Source organism: Schistocerca serialis, chromosome 3 (genome assembly GCF_023864345.2).
Source record: "Schistocerca serialis cubense isolate TAMUIC-IGC-003099 chromosome 3, iqSchSeri2.2, whole genome shotgun sequence".
NCBI lineage: Eukaryota > Metazoa > Arthropoda > Insecta > Orthoptera > Acrididae > Schistocerca > Schistocerca serialis.
The window spans coordinates 997518174-997531282 of record NC_064640.1 but is presented as its reverse complement, the minus strand read 5'-3'; positions in this window follow the sequence as shown (position 1 = coordinate 997531282).

The window sequence follows — 13109 nt, the reverse complement described above, 5'->3', positions numbered from 1 at the left end:
CGTTCTCTGCTTCATCTCTGTTACGTCGGCCGAAGAGCCTGCAGCAGAGCGATACGGCGTGGTGCTGAAAATGCAAGATATTATGTGCTTCTGTATGAAATGTAACCCAAATATACCTCCCACTCTAATAAAAGTCTACGTATTACCTAAACTATGTACCCACAAACTGTTATCCATCTTAAACTCGTCTACTGACCTATGGCTAAACAGAACTTAGTTAGAAATGTAACTGCTCTGAATACAACTAGTCTTTATATTAAATGCGCAACTGAAGTAAAACAATTATCTGGCTCTAATGAAATTTTCCACTAAAATCACTTCTTGACAACATTGTTGCAGATTTCTCGAAAGGACAACAGCAAGCAGGCAGAGGCTAAACTAGATTTCTGTTTATGTAAAAACTTTACAAACTATATTCAAACTGTCGCATACCGTACGGTGAAATGTGTTAATTCATAATGAAAACCTTCTTTGAACAGGCTTCTTCAAAGAGACAACGATTCTAGAATGAAGTATGTATTCAAAAAGACAGGGTAAGATTTCGCGTAATCTTCGCACGTAACATTGGTCTAAATAGTACTGTACTTAACAAAGTGAAAAATAGTTTAAAAATGGTATAATGGTGACAGAGAATTTCTAAAAATCCAAACAGCTTAATCTGTTGATACGTTAATGCATGACTCAAGGAAGTGGGATTGTCTTTCTCTCAGCTCTGTGCTAGTGGACAAAGTTAACTAGCTGACAATAATCTATTGACAAACTAGCTGCGCAGTGCTGCAGTCTTACCTCAAACTTCTTCTCTACAAAAAATACTGTGGTGTCACCGCCAGACACCACACTTGCTAGGTGGTAGCTTTTAAATCGGCCGCGGTCCGGTAGTATACGACGGACCCGCATGTCGCCACTGTCAGTAATTGCAGACCGAGCGCCGCCACACGGCAGGTCTAGAGAGACGTACTAGCACTCGCCCCAGTTGTACGGACGACTTAGCTAGCGATGCAACACTGACGAAGCCTCGCGTATTTGCAAAGAAGATAGTTAGAATAGCCTTCAGCAAGGCAATGGCTACGACCTAACAAGGCGCCATTAACAGTATATTGCATGTATATAAAGGGTCTAACTTGTATCGCCAAGAGCGATGTACACCAATGATGGATTAAAGTTAAGTATTCCAGCAGCTACGTACTTTTCTTTATAGCATTCATTACGTATCCTGTTTCAGACCTCACGCCAGCCTGCGTGAGTTTACCGCGTGCATTTCGGCCTTATCTAGCTATACAACAAATACAACATTAATCAACATTTATTTCGCGTTTCAAAATATACATCATATTTATCCTTGCTATCCTTTACAATAAATCTTTCTTAAGTAGTGCTGGAGGGAATTGACAGTATGAATCCTGCAGGGCTGCCAATAAATCCGTAGGAGTACGAGGGGGTGGAGATCCCTTCTGAACAGCCCAATTGCAAGACATCCCAGATAAGCTCAATAATGTTCATGTCTGGGGGGTTTGGTAGCCAGCGGAAGTATTTAAACTCAGAAGAGTGTTCTTGGAGTCACTCTGTAGCAATTATGGACGTGTGGGGTGTCGCATTCTCGTGCTGGAATTTCCCAAGTCCATCGGAATGCACAATGAACATGAATGGAGGCAAGTGATCAGACAGGATGTTCACGTACGTGTCACCTGTCAGAATCGTATCTAGATGTATCAGGGGTCTCATATCACTCCAACCGCAGTCGCTCCACAACATTACATAGCCTCTACCAGCTTGAACAGTCCCCTGCTGGCATGCAGCGTCCATGGGTTCATGATGCTGTCTCCATACCCGTACACGACCATCCATCCGATACAATTTGAAACGAGAATCGTCCGACAAGGCAACATGACTCCAGTCACAAACAGTCCAATGTTGGTGTTGACGGGCCCAGGCGAGGCGTAAAGCAGTGTGTCGTGTGTGGTGTCACCGCCAGACACCACACTTGCTAGGTGGTAGCCTTTAAATCGGCCGCGGTCCATTAGTATACGGCGGACCCGCGTGTCGCCACTGTCAGTGATAGCAGACCAAGCGCCACCACACGGCAGGTCTAGAGAGACTTACTAGCGCACTCGCCCCAGTTGTACAGTCGACGTTCATAGCAATGGTTCACTGACAAATACGCTCTCATTTGCCGATACGATAGTTAGCATAGCATTCAGCTACATTTGCTACGACTTAGCAAGGCGCCGTATTCAATTGATAATTAATATTGAAGCATGTATCATCAAGAGCGATGTTCTACAAATGTGGATTAAAGATAAGTATTCCAGAAGCTACGTACTTTTCTTTATAGCATTCATTACGTATCCTGTTTCAGACCTCACGCCAGCCTGCGTGAGTTTAAGCGCGTGCCTTTCGGCTTCCTCTCATAGTGTCTAGGCTGTCTTGTCTAGACACAACATCGTGCAGTCATCAGGGGTACACGAGAGGCTTCCAAAAGCACAGATCGATGATGTTTCGTGGAATGGTTCGCACGCTGACAGTTGTTGATGGCCTAGCATTGAAATCTGCAGCAATTTGCAGATGGACTGCACTTCTGTCACGTTGAACGTTTCTGTTCAGTCGTCATTACCGACTTGACAGAAAATCCTAGGAAGTTCTGGTCTTACGCTAAATCAGTAAGTGGCTCGAAACAGCATATCCAGACACTCCGGGATGATGATGGCATTGAAACAGAGGATGACACGCGTAAAGCTGAAATACTAAATACCTTTTTCCAAAGCTGTTTCACAGAGGAAGACCGCACTGCAGTTCCTTCTCTGAATCCTCGCACAGACGAAAAAATGGCTGACATCGAAATAAGTGTCCAAGGAATAGAAAAGCAACTGGAATCACTCAACAGAGGAAAGTCCACTGGACCTGACGGGATACCAATTCGATTCTACAGAGTGTACGCGAAAGAACTTGCCCCCCCCCCCCCCTTCTAACAGCCGTGTACCGCAAGTCTCTAGAGGAACTGAAGGTTCCAAATGATTGGAAAAGAACACAGGTAGTCCCAGTCTTCAAGAAGGGTCGTCGAGCAGATGCACAAAACTATAGACCTATATCTCTGACGTCGATCTGTTGTAGAATTTTAGAACATGTTTTTTGCTCGAGTATCATGTCGTTTTTGGAAACCCAGAATCTACTCTGTAGCAATAAACATGGATTCCGGAAATAGCGATCGTGTGAGACCCAACTCGCTTTATTTGTTCATGAGACCCAGAATATATTAGATACAGGCTCCCAGGTAGGTGCTATTTTCCTTGACTTCCGGAAGGCGTTCGATACAGTTTCGCACTGTCGCCTGATAAACAAAGTAAGAGCCTACGGAATATCAGACCAGCTGTGTGGCTGGATTGAAGAGTTGTTAGGAAACAGAACACAGCATGTTGTTATCAATGGAGAGACATCTACAGACGTTAATGTAACCTCTGGCGTGCCACAGGGGAGTGTTATGGGACCATTGCTTTTCACAATATATATAAATGACCTAGTACATAGTGTCAGAAGTTCCATGCTACTTTCGAGGAGGATGCTGTGGTATACAGAGAAGTTGCAGCATTAGAAAATTGTAGCGAAATGCAGGAAGATCTGCAGCGGATAGGCACTTGGTGCAGGGAGTGGCAACTGACCCTTAACATAGACAAATGTAATGTATTGCGAATACATAGAAAGAAGGATCCTTTATTATATGATTATATGATAGCGGAACAAACACAGGTAGCAGTTACTTCTGTAAAATATCTGGGAGTATGCGTGGGGGACGATTTGAAGTGGAATGATCATATAAAATTAATTGTTGGTAAGGCGAGTACCAAGTTGAGATTGATTGGGCGAGGCGCTCTGCATCGCGGTGTAGCTTGCTCGCCAGGTTTCGGGAGGGTGCGTTTCTGGATGAGGTATCGAATATATTGCTTCCCCCTACTTATACCTCCCAAGGCGATCACGAATGTAAAATTAGAGAGATTCGAGCGCGCACGGAGGCTTTCAGACAGTCGTTCTTCCCGCGAACCATACGCGGCTGGAACAGAAAAGGGAAGTAATGACAGTGGCACTTAAAGTGCCCTCCGCCACACACCGTTGGGTGGCTTGCGGAATATAAATGTAGATGTAGATGTATATTAATCGCGTTCTTGTAGGATCTTTTTCCGGCCGCAGCGATGTCGGAGATTTGATGTTTTACCAGATTCCTGATATTCACGGTACAATCGTGAAATGGTCGGACGGGAAAATCCCCACTTCATCGTTACCTCGGAGATGCTGTGTCCCATCGCTCGTCCGCCGACCTTAGCACCACGTTCAGACTAACTTAAATCTTGATATATTGCCACTATAGTAGCAGTAACCGATCTAACGACTGCGCCACACGTTGTCTTATATGGGAGTGGCCGACCGCAGCGCCGTATTCTGCCTGTATATATTTGAATACGCATGCCTACGCCAGTTTCTTTGCCGCTTCATCTGGCATATTCCTTCGAAATATGACATTGCCGCATCTGATCAAAGTTATTCGGAATCCTCTTTGTAATGGGGAACTGCCAGCTATATGTCACGAGAGGCGGTCCTGCCGGTGGTAAAAGAGGCGGGGAGTATTTTGTTGTCAGTACACGAGCAGTAACGGCAGAATGGGTCGGTCACGAGTGCTCAGACACTTAGAATGGCAACTAATCATTCAATGTCACCTGACTAACAAATCCAACAGAGACGTTTCAGTGCTTCTAATGCTGCCTGAGTCGATTATTGATGTGACTGTGAAGTAGAAACAACCACTGCTAAACCAAGACCACACAGGCCTCATGTACTGATGGTCAGCTCAAGAATTCACTCGTGAGTTGCGAGCAGTTCTGCTGGCCAAATGATAGCGACTAGGGAGGTAATGAAACGGGGGTACAATGGCAGAAGCCACACGTTTATGTAGGCAGTGGCAGGCGATGTAAAGAGTGTCCACACTGGACAGGAATGATACACGCTATACCCTGTAGAAATCCTGTAATTGTTCTTCACCATCATATAGGATAGCAATGTCATCAGAGCATCTTATTACTGATATCCTTTCACCCGAAATTTTAATTACAGTCTTGAACCATTCTTTTATTTCCATTATTGCTTCTTGGAATTGAAGGTTGAATAGCAGGGGCGAAATACTTCCCTTACACCCTTTTTAATCCGCGCACTTCATTCTTTCTCTCCCAGTGTTACTGTTCTCTCTTGGTTCTTCCGCATATTGTGTATTACCCATTTTCCCTATACTTTACTCCTATTTTTGTCAGAATTTCGAACATGTTGCATCACTTTACACTGTCTAACGCTTTTTCTAGGTTGATAAATTCTCTGAGACTGTCTCGATTTTTTCTTAGTCTTGCTTTCGTTATCAAGTACAACGTCAGAACTGCCTCTCTGATACAAATATTTCCTAAAGCCAAACTCATCGTCATGTTCTTTCCCAGTCTTCTGTATATTATCCGTGTCAACAGCTTGGATGCATGCGCTCTTAAGCATTGAGAAATTTTTTGATCAGACAATAAGGAGACTATAATCTATATTAGGAAATTTCGCCGGCCGAAGTGGCCGAACGGTTCTAGGCGCTTCAGTCTGGAACCGCGCGACCGCTACAGTCGCAGGTTCGAATCCTACCTCGGGGCCGGCCGGAGTGGCCGTGTGGTTCTAGGCGCTACAGTCTGGAACCGAGCGACGGCTACGGTCGCAGGTTCGAATCCTGCCTCGGGCATGGATGTGTGTGATGTCCTTAGGTTAGTTAGGTTTAAGTAGTTCTAAGTTTTAGGGGACTGATATCCTCAGAAGTTAAGTCCCATAGTGCTGAGAGCCATTTTAACCATTTAGGAAATTACAATCAATAATTTCGGATTACCACCTAGGAGAACGAGTACAGCAGAACGACTTAAAACGTCTTACCAGTGCGTTAGAGCACTTGAATGCGCTCAGATTCCTGGTAAGCAAGGCTAAGCTTCGTTTCCCTCTCTTTACCCTCCTACGACCACTGTTCATTTCCTTAAAGCTCACTTTCTCGTGCATGTAGTAACGGAGCTATTTAAGTTTAATTAGAGTAGTTTCTCATACCACAAAGCCATAATTCAGCAAAGAAGTTTATTGTTTCATGATTCAGCGTTACGTTACATTCGCTACCCTTATGTATCGCAAGCGGTAGTTATTCTACATTCGTTTCGTAAGTGCCAGACATTCACCGACGACCGAATTTGCACACAGTCTTTCTATTGCTACATTGTATAATAGGATATTGCCGATAAAGTTCGACGCTGGAAATTTTTAAACAGCAGTCCCAAAATGTATAAAACGAAAACGATTGTGGACTGTAGAGTTCACTTCAGAAACCACTGTAGCATTTGTAATGGTACTGGCGCGCACAAGCAGGAACGGAACGAGATAATGGTACATAAATAACTTCACGACGATTATCTTCATGTGAGCTGTTGCCAGGCTGTATTAGCACGTGATAGCAATATTACGGCCTTGATTTGTTTCGCAGATCTAGTTTTAGCACCTGTTATAGGACAGTTTTTCCCTAAACTACTTCATAACGCAGTTAACTGAGTATCCAAATTAGACTACCTAAATTAATTCAAATTACTAGTGGCAGTGTGGCTATAACTGAATCAAACGCCGATGATTTCGAATCTAATAGGTACGAGGGACGTTCAATAAGTAATGCAATACATTTTGTTTCTCGGTCGAGTTCGGAGGGAAAATTGCTGAACTTTTTGTGGAACACAACAGAATATTCCCGCTTCATCCTCTAATAATTTCATGAGGTTCCAGTTGGTGGCGGTGCTATGCTTAGCCTCCAAAATGGCGTCGGTTAACGGAGTTGCGTTCCAAGCAGAGCGCGTCATTGAGTTGCTCTTGGCGGAAAACCAGAGCATCGCAGATATTCGTAGGCGCTAACAGAATATCTACGGAGACCTGGAAGGGAATAAAAACGCAGTGAGTCGTTGGGCGAAGCATCTGTCAGATCACAACAAAGGTCGCGATAACCTGACCGATCTCCATCGTGCGCGCAGCCCGCAGACAGCCGTGACTCCTGAAATATTGGAACGTGCGGACACTCTCATTCTAGGTGATCGACGGACCACAAGCAGACACCTCGCTGCACAACTGGAGTCTGTTGGCAGTGCTGGTACACTCATCCAGCAGTTGCGGTACACAAAGCTGTAGGCCCGGTGCGTTCCTCTCAGCCTAACAGGAGATTATTAAGAGCAATGAAGGATGCACTCCGCGAGAAGCAGTGTGTGATTGATGGGGAGGTTATCAATGCAAAATGGCGTTGGCTCGGACGTCGACCAGTAGAGTGGCACTATGTAAGTATATGGGCCCTCCCAGTAAGGTGGCGTAAGGTCATCGCATTAAACGGAGTGGGAAATAATATGGTGTATTGGAATCCTGAATAAAACCAACCTGCTTTCAGAAAAGAATGTATTTCATGACTTACTGAACGCCCGTCGCACTTCCAATTTCATTTATTCGGTGAAGGAGATGAGTTAAGTATTTCTGTAAGCTAGGTCTGCTGACAGACTGTGGTATAGTGAAGGACGCAGGGTTACACAGGCAAACAAGTCGTAAAACTTTTCTTAACTAGAAAGCCGAGGCCCGATTCAGGTACAGTAGACGGACGGGAGCTGTCAGAGACAGCGTCCGTTCCGAGAAGAGCCGCCCAGACGGCTGAAGAAGGCATCTGACGGCTTGTAAACTTCCATTATGAGGAGCAGCATAGAGAATTCTCTCTGCAGGGGGATAAGAAACGTGATGCACTCGGAACGAGAAGAAGCTGTGGTGTCAGATTAGTTCATTTGTAGTACAAGAGGCGTTCAATAAGTAATCCAACATTTTTTTTTCTGAAAGCAGGTTGGTTTTATGCAGGATTAGAATACGCCATATTATTTGGCTACAAAACCCTGATTTTCAACATGATCTCCGTTCAGTGTGACGGCCTAACGTCACCTTGCTGTAAGCCCGCATGGTGTCACTATGCTGATCGACGTCTAAGCCAGCGTCTTGCTGGATCAGTAAATGGTTTTCTGTTAGGCGACGAGGAACCCAGCGGGAACACACCTTTGGGTAGCCCAGCTTGTGGACGACTGTGTCAGCACTGCCAACAGAGAGGTCCAGTTGTGTAGCGAGGTATTTGATGGTGATCCGTCGATCAGTCCGATTGGGTGTCCGCACTTTCCAACATTGCAGGAGTCACAGCTGTGTGCGTCCTGCCGGCACGAGGGAGATCGGACGGGTTAGCGCGACCTTGTTGCGATGATGACAGACGATGCGCCCAACGATTCACCTTGCTTTCGTTCACTGCCAGGTCTCCTTAGATATTCTGCAAGCGCCTATGAATATCTGCGATCCTCTGGTTTTCCGCCAAAAGAAACTCGATGACAGCTTCCAGCTTGGAACGCACCTCCGTTCCAGACGCTATTTTGAAGTCTACATACAGCCCCGCTAGCTATCGGAACTTCATGAAACTACAGAGGCTGATGCGGGAATATTCCATGACGTCTCATAACAAATGCAGCAGTTTTTCAACCGAAATTTGCCAAGAAACAAAATATGTTGCATTAATTATTGTACGCCCAAATAGACGTTTAAATTTTGTAAGGAAGTCCCAGATTGGCTCACCATAATTATTCTCGTAGCGGGGAGGAAGACTCGCGAGTGCATATGTGCAGCCTTTATCATTGGGTGATACGTGAAACTGCTATTATGGTGGGAGAGGGGTTATACTTTCTGCCCCACTATAAGCTAGAGACTTGTATTACTGGTTAATCACAGCAGATTCCTTTGGAGGAGGGAGATTGTTACTAATGTTAGAAATTTGTCATTGGTCGGAACTTGGAAGGTCTACCGCAGTTGGTTGACGAGAATCTGGCAGAATCAGAGAGATTTTGAGTAAGAGAGCAGGTTCACACAACCTCCAAGTCCTCCAGAGGGGAATCACATCAGTAAGTTTTCCTTCTGATCAGCTTTATGATGTGCTTAAGAAGCATACTGTGAATTTCGCTGTTTTTGAGGCTGAAATTGCTGTTGCTATCTATCGCGAAACTAATAGTCACTAGCTGTATGAACTGAAACGGTTAAACATTTTTGAGTACTGTGCGAAAGCCCATGCTGTAGAAAAGTACAAATTATTTTATGAGACAATGTCGTTAGTGAAACCTGATAATTGTTGTAGACACTCGACTGATCAGTTCCATGTTCTTAAGCAGTCCTTGTGTAGCGTGTATTTAAACCGGGCACCTAGAAACGACGGAGAGGCTTCGTCCCGCCGTAGCTCTCAGTAGTTCACAACCCAACAACAGGCCACAGCAGTCCACCCACCCCACCGGCGTCCCACACCCAACCCACACAAGGGTTACTGTGCGGTTCGGCCCCCAGTGGACCCCCCTCCCCCCCTCCCCCCCTCCCCCCGTCCTGCAATCATCAGCAAATGCCGGTTCTCTAAGTTACCTCAATAGTGTTACACGAAACGGACTCAGGTTTCCCCTTCAGGAATACTCAACTGTGTTCACCAAACATATCTTTACTACTCGCGTGTGATGGAACCCATCGGTAACAAATACAGCAGTACGCCTCTGAATTGTTTTCAATGTCTTCCATTAACACGACCTGGAGGGGATCCAAAACACTAGAGCAGTAGTCAAGAATGTATCAAAAAATGGTTAAAATGGCTCTGAGCACTATGGGACTTAACACCTGAGGTCATCAGTCCCCTAGAACTTAGAACTACTTAAACCTAACTAACCTAAGGACGTCACACACATCCATGCCCAAGGCAGGATTCGAACCTGCGACCGTAGCGGTCCAGCGGTTCCAGACTGTAGCGCCTAGAAGAATGTATCGCCTAAGTGTTCTGTACACAATCTCCTTTACATATAAGCTCCAGTTTCCCAAAATTCTCCCAATAAACCGAAGCCCACCATTCGCCATCCCTGCTACCAATCTGATGTGCTCGTTCCGCTTCATATCACTCTGCAACATTACGTCTAGATAGTTAATCAACGTGACTGTGCCAAGTACCACACCAGTAGTACTTTATTCGAACCCGACAGGGTTGTTTTTCCTACTCATTTTCATTAACTTACGTTTATCTACATTTAGGGCAAGCTGCTACTCACCACACCAGGTAAAAATCCGAGGTATTCTGTATCATTCCAGATTCACTCAACGTCGACGCTTCCCCGTGCAGTACAGTGTCATCAGCAAACAGTCGTAGATTTCTGCTCACTCAATTCGCCAAATCATTTACGTATATATACAGCATAAGAGCGGTCATATCACATTTCCCTGGTGCTCTCCTGACGATACCCTTGTCTCTGATGAACACTCGCCGTTCAGGTAAACTTACTAGGTTCTAATACTTAAAAAGTCTTCTTGCCATTTACATATCTGGGAACCTGATCAGTATTAGGGACTTTTATTAACGGTCTCCAGTGGAGCATCGTGTCGAACGCTTTCCGGAAATCTAGAAATATGTAATCTGCCTGTTACTCTTCATCCATGGGGTCGCACTATACCGTATGAGAAAAGAGCAAGCCGAGTTTAGCACGAGCGATTCTCTCCAATTCTGTGTTGATTTGTAGGCAGAAGTTTTTCTGCCACAAGAAAATTTATTGTATTCGTACTGAGAATATGTTCAAGAATTCTGCAGAAAATCGATGTTGAGGATATTGCTCCGTGATTTTGCGAGTCCTTTTTTTTCCTTTCTTATGTACGGGAGTTATCTGAGCTTTTCTCCAGTCGTTTGGGACTTCGCGCTAGTACAGAGATTCGCGATAAATGCAAGTCAAATGGCCAATGCTGAAGAGTAGTCCCTGTAACAAAGAATTAGATTTATCACAAAAATTTCGAAGATTTCGAAAAACGGCTTTGTTAAACGTCTGAACTCGTTGACTTTTGAAAAGACCTTCCTGTGTAGCAAGATGCAGGAGAGGAAGTGGCAGATACAGTCATAGTGCATCTGTTAAATCAGACATCTTGTCTTTCAGCGCAGCGGCGTTTAAATCCGTGTCCAGGCACAGAGATTACCATTTTCTGAGTTTGCCTAAAAAAGTTCATGAGAAACATCAGGGTGCGCCCTTCAGTAAGAATATGGATACCTCTCTCCCTCCCTCCCTCCATCTGTCTGAAAAGACTTCTTTGTTGACGGACTGTTAAACTCCTTATCTTCCTGAGTGAGTTCACTGTGGACCTCCCAACTGCCAACAACATTTTGGGTTTTTTTTGTCATATCCAACTATGAACATTCCACATATTTTAATGGATCGTAATTCAGGCCCAAAGATATGTGGAACAACGAACTTGACGCGGCAACAGTAGAGCGAAAAATACAGACCTAACGTCCCATCGATAACGACCTCACTGAGGACTAAGCACAAGCCCGAATAGGAGGAAGTTTGGGTAGGAAGTAGACGGTGCTTGTCAAATGTACCGCTTCTTCAGCCACTGTATTTGATTTAGGGAAAAGATGGAAAATCAAAATTCTGATGGCTGCTCTTTCCAAATGAAACTTGATGATTCACCAGTTGCTTGATAAGAGTGTACCCGACCCAGCAGAATTCGTCAGGAAACCGTTGCATCCACAAAGCATTGTATGGTTCGTGGTGGAGGTACCACTGCTAGTCGTTTCCTTTTCTGTTCCACATGAAATAGACGGACGAAAAAACTACCCTCTATATGATTCCGTACGAGCCATGATTTATCTTGTACTCGCTTTTGATGGCAGTACGATAGTTCTTCAGTCTGTCGCAAATGCCCCTTCTCTAAACAGTCTCAATAGTGATCCTCGAAAAGAATGGCTCCTTATCTCCAGGGATTCCCATTTGAGTTCCCGAAACATCTCCGTATTAATTGCATGCTGATCGAACGTTCCGATAACAAAACTAGCAGCACTCGTCTGAATTGCTTCGATGTCTTCCTTTAATCCGACCTGGTGGGGATTCCAAACACTCGAGCAGTGCTCAAGAATGGGTCACGCTCTTTCTCTATATCCAGTCTCCTTTACGGATGAAGTAGACTTTTTTGTAATTCTCCTAGTAAACCAAAGTCGATCATTCACCTTCCCTACTAGAATCCTTACACGCTCGCTCTATTTCGTATCGCTTTGCAACGATACGCCTAGATATTTAATCTACTTGAGTACGTCAAGCAGTACACTGTATTCGAACATTCTGGGGTTGTTTTTCCTACTCACGAGCAGCAAATTAATTTTTTGTACGTTTGGAGCTAGCTGCATTCATCACACCAATTGGAAATTCTACGACAGTGCAATGCCTGTGTTACTCCGAATTACATAGCAATGTTCCTTTGGACATGCATGATGTCCAAAGAATGCATCTTAATTCGGAATAACACAGCCACTGCACGATTGTATTTATCCGCCGACACTGGGCTAGCGACTTTCAAGTAAAATGTCTCCCCTGTACAGGAATATACTAATGGATGTACGAGTACAGGCTGTAGAATCATGGTTTACGATATATGGCAGTTTGGGTCTTTTCCGTGAGTCGTGCTCGGATAGCCAAATGGTAAGGCGACCGCTCGCGATAAGCGGGAAATTCGGGTCCGACTCCCAGTTCAGCACAAATTTTCACTGTCGTCATTCCATTCCACAGCTGACGTTTGTCCGTATTCGCAATTGCGAATACATATAATACAACTGGAAATTTGGTTCAAGTCATCTTGTATCATCTTACACTCACTCATTCCGCGACTACACCACAGCATCATCAGCAAACAGCTGCAGATTGCTGCTCACCCTGTCGGTCAGAACATTTATGTATATATAAAATAATATCGGTCATGTACCATTTCACAGGGGCACTCTTGGGAACACCCTTATGTCTCATGAAGACTTACTGTTGACGACAAGGTACTACTTACGAAGTCGTCGACCCGCTCACATATCTGCGAATCTAATCTGTATGTCCGTAGCAGACTGCAGTGGGGCACCGTGTCAAATGCTCCTACAGAAATCTAGGAATATGGAACCTGCCTATTGCCCTTCATCCATGGTTTGCAGGATGTCATATGAGAAAAGGGAAAGCTGAGTTTCGCACCAGCGG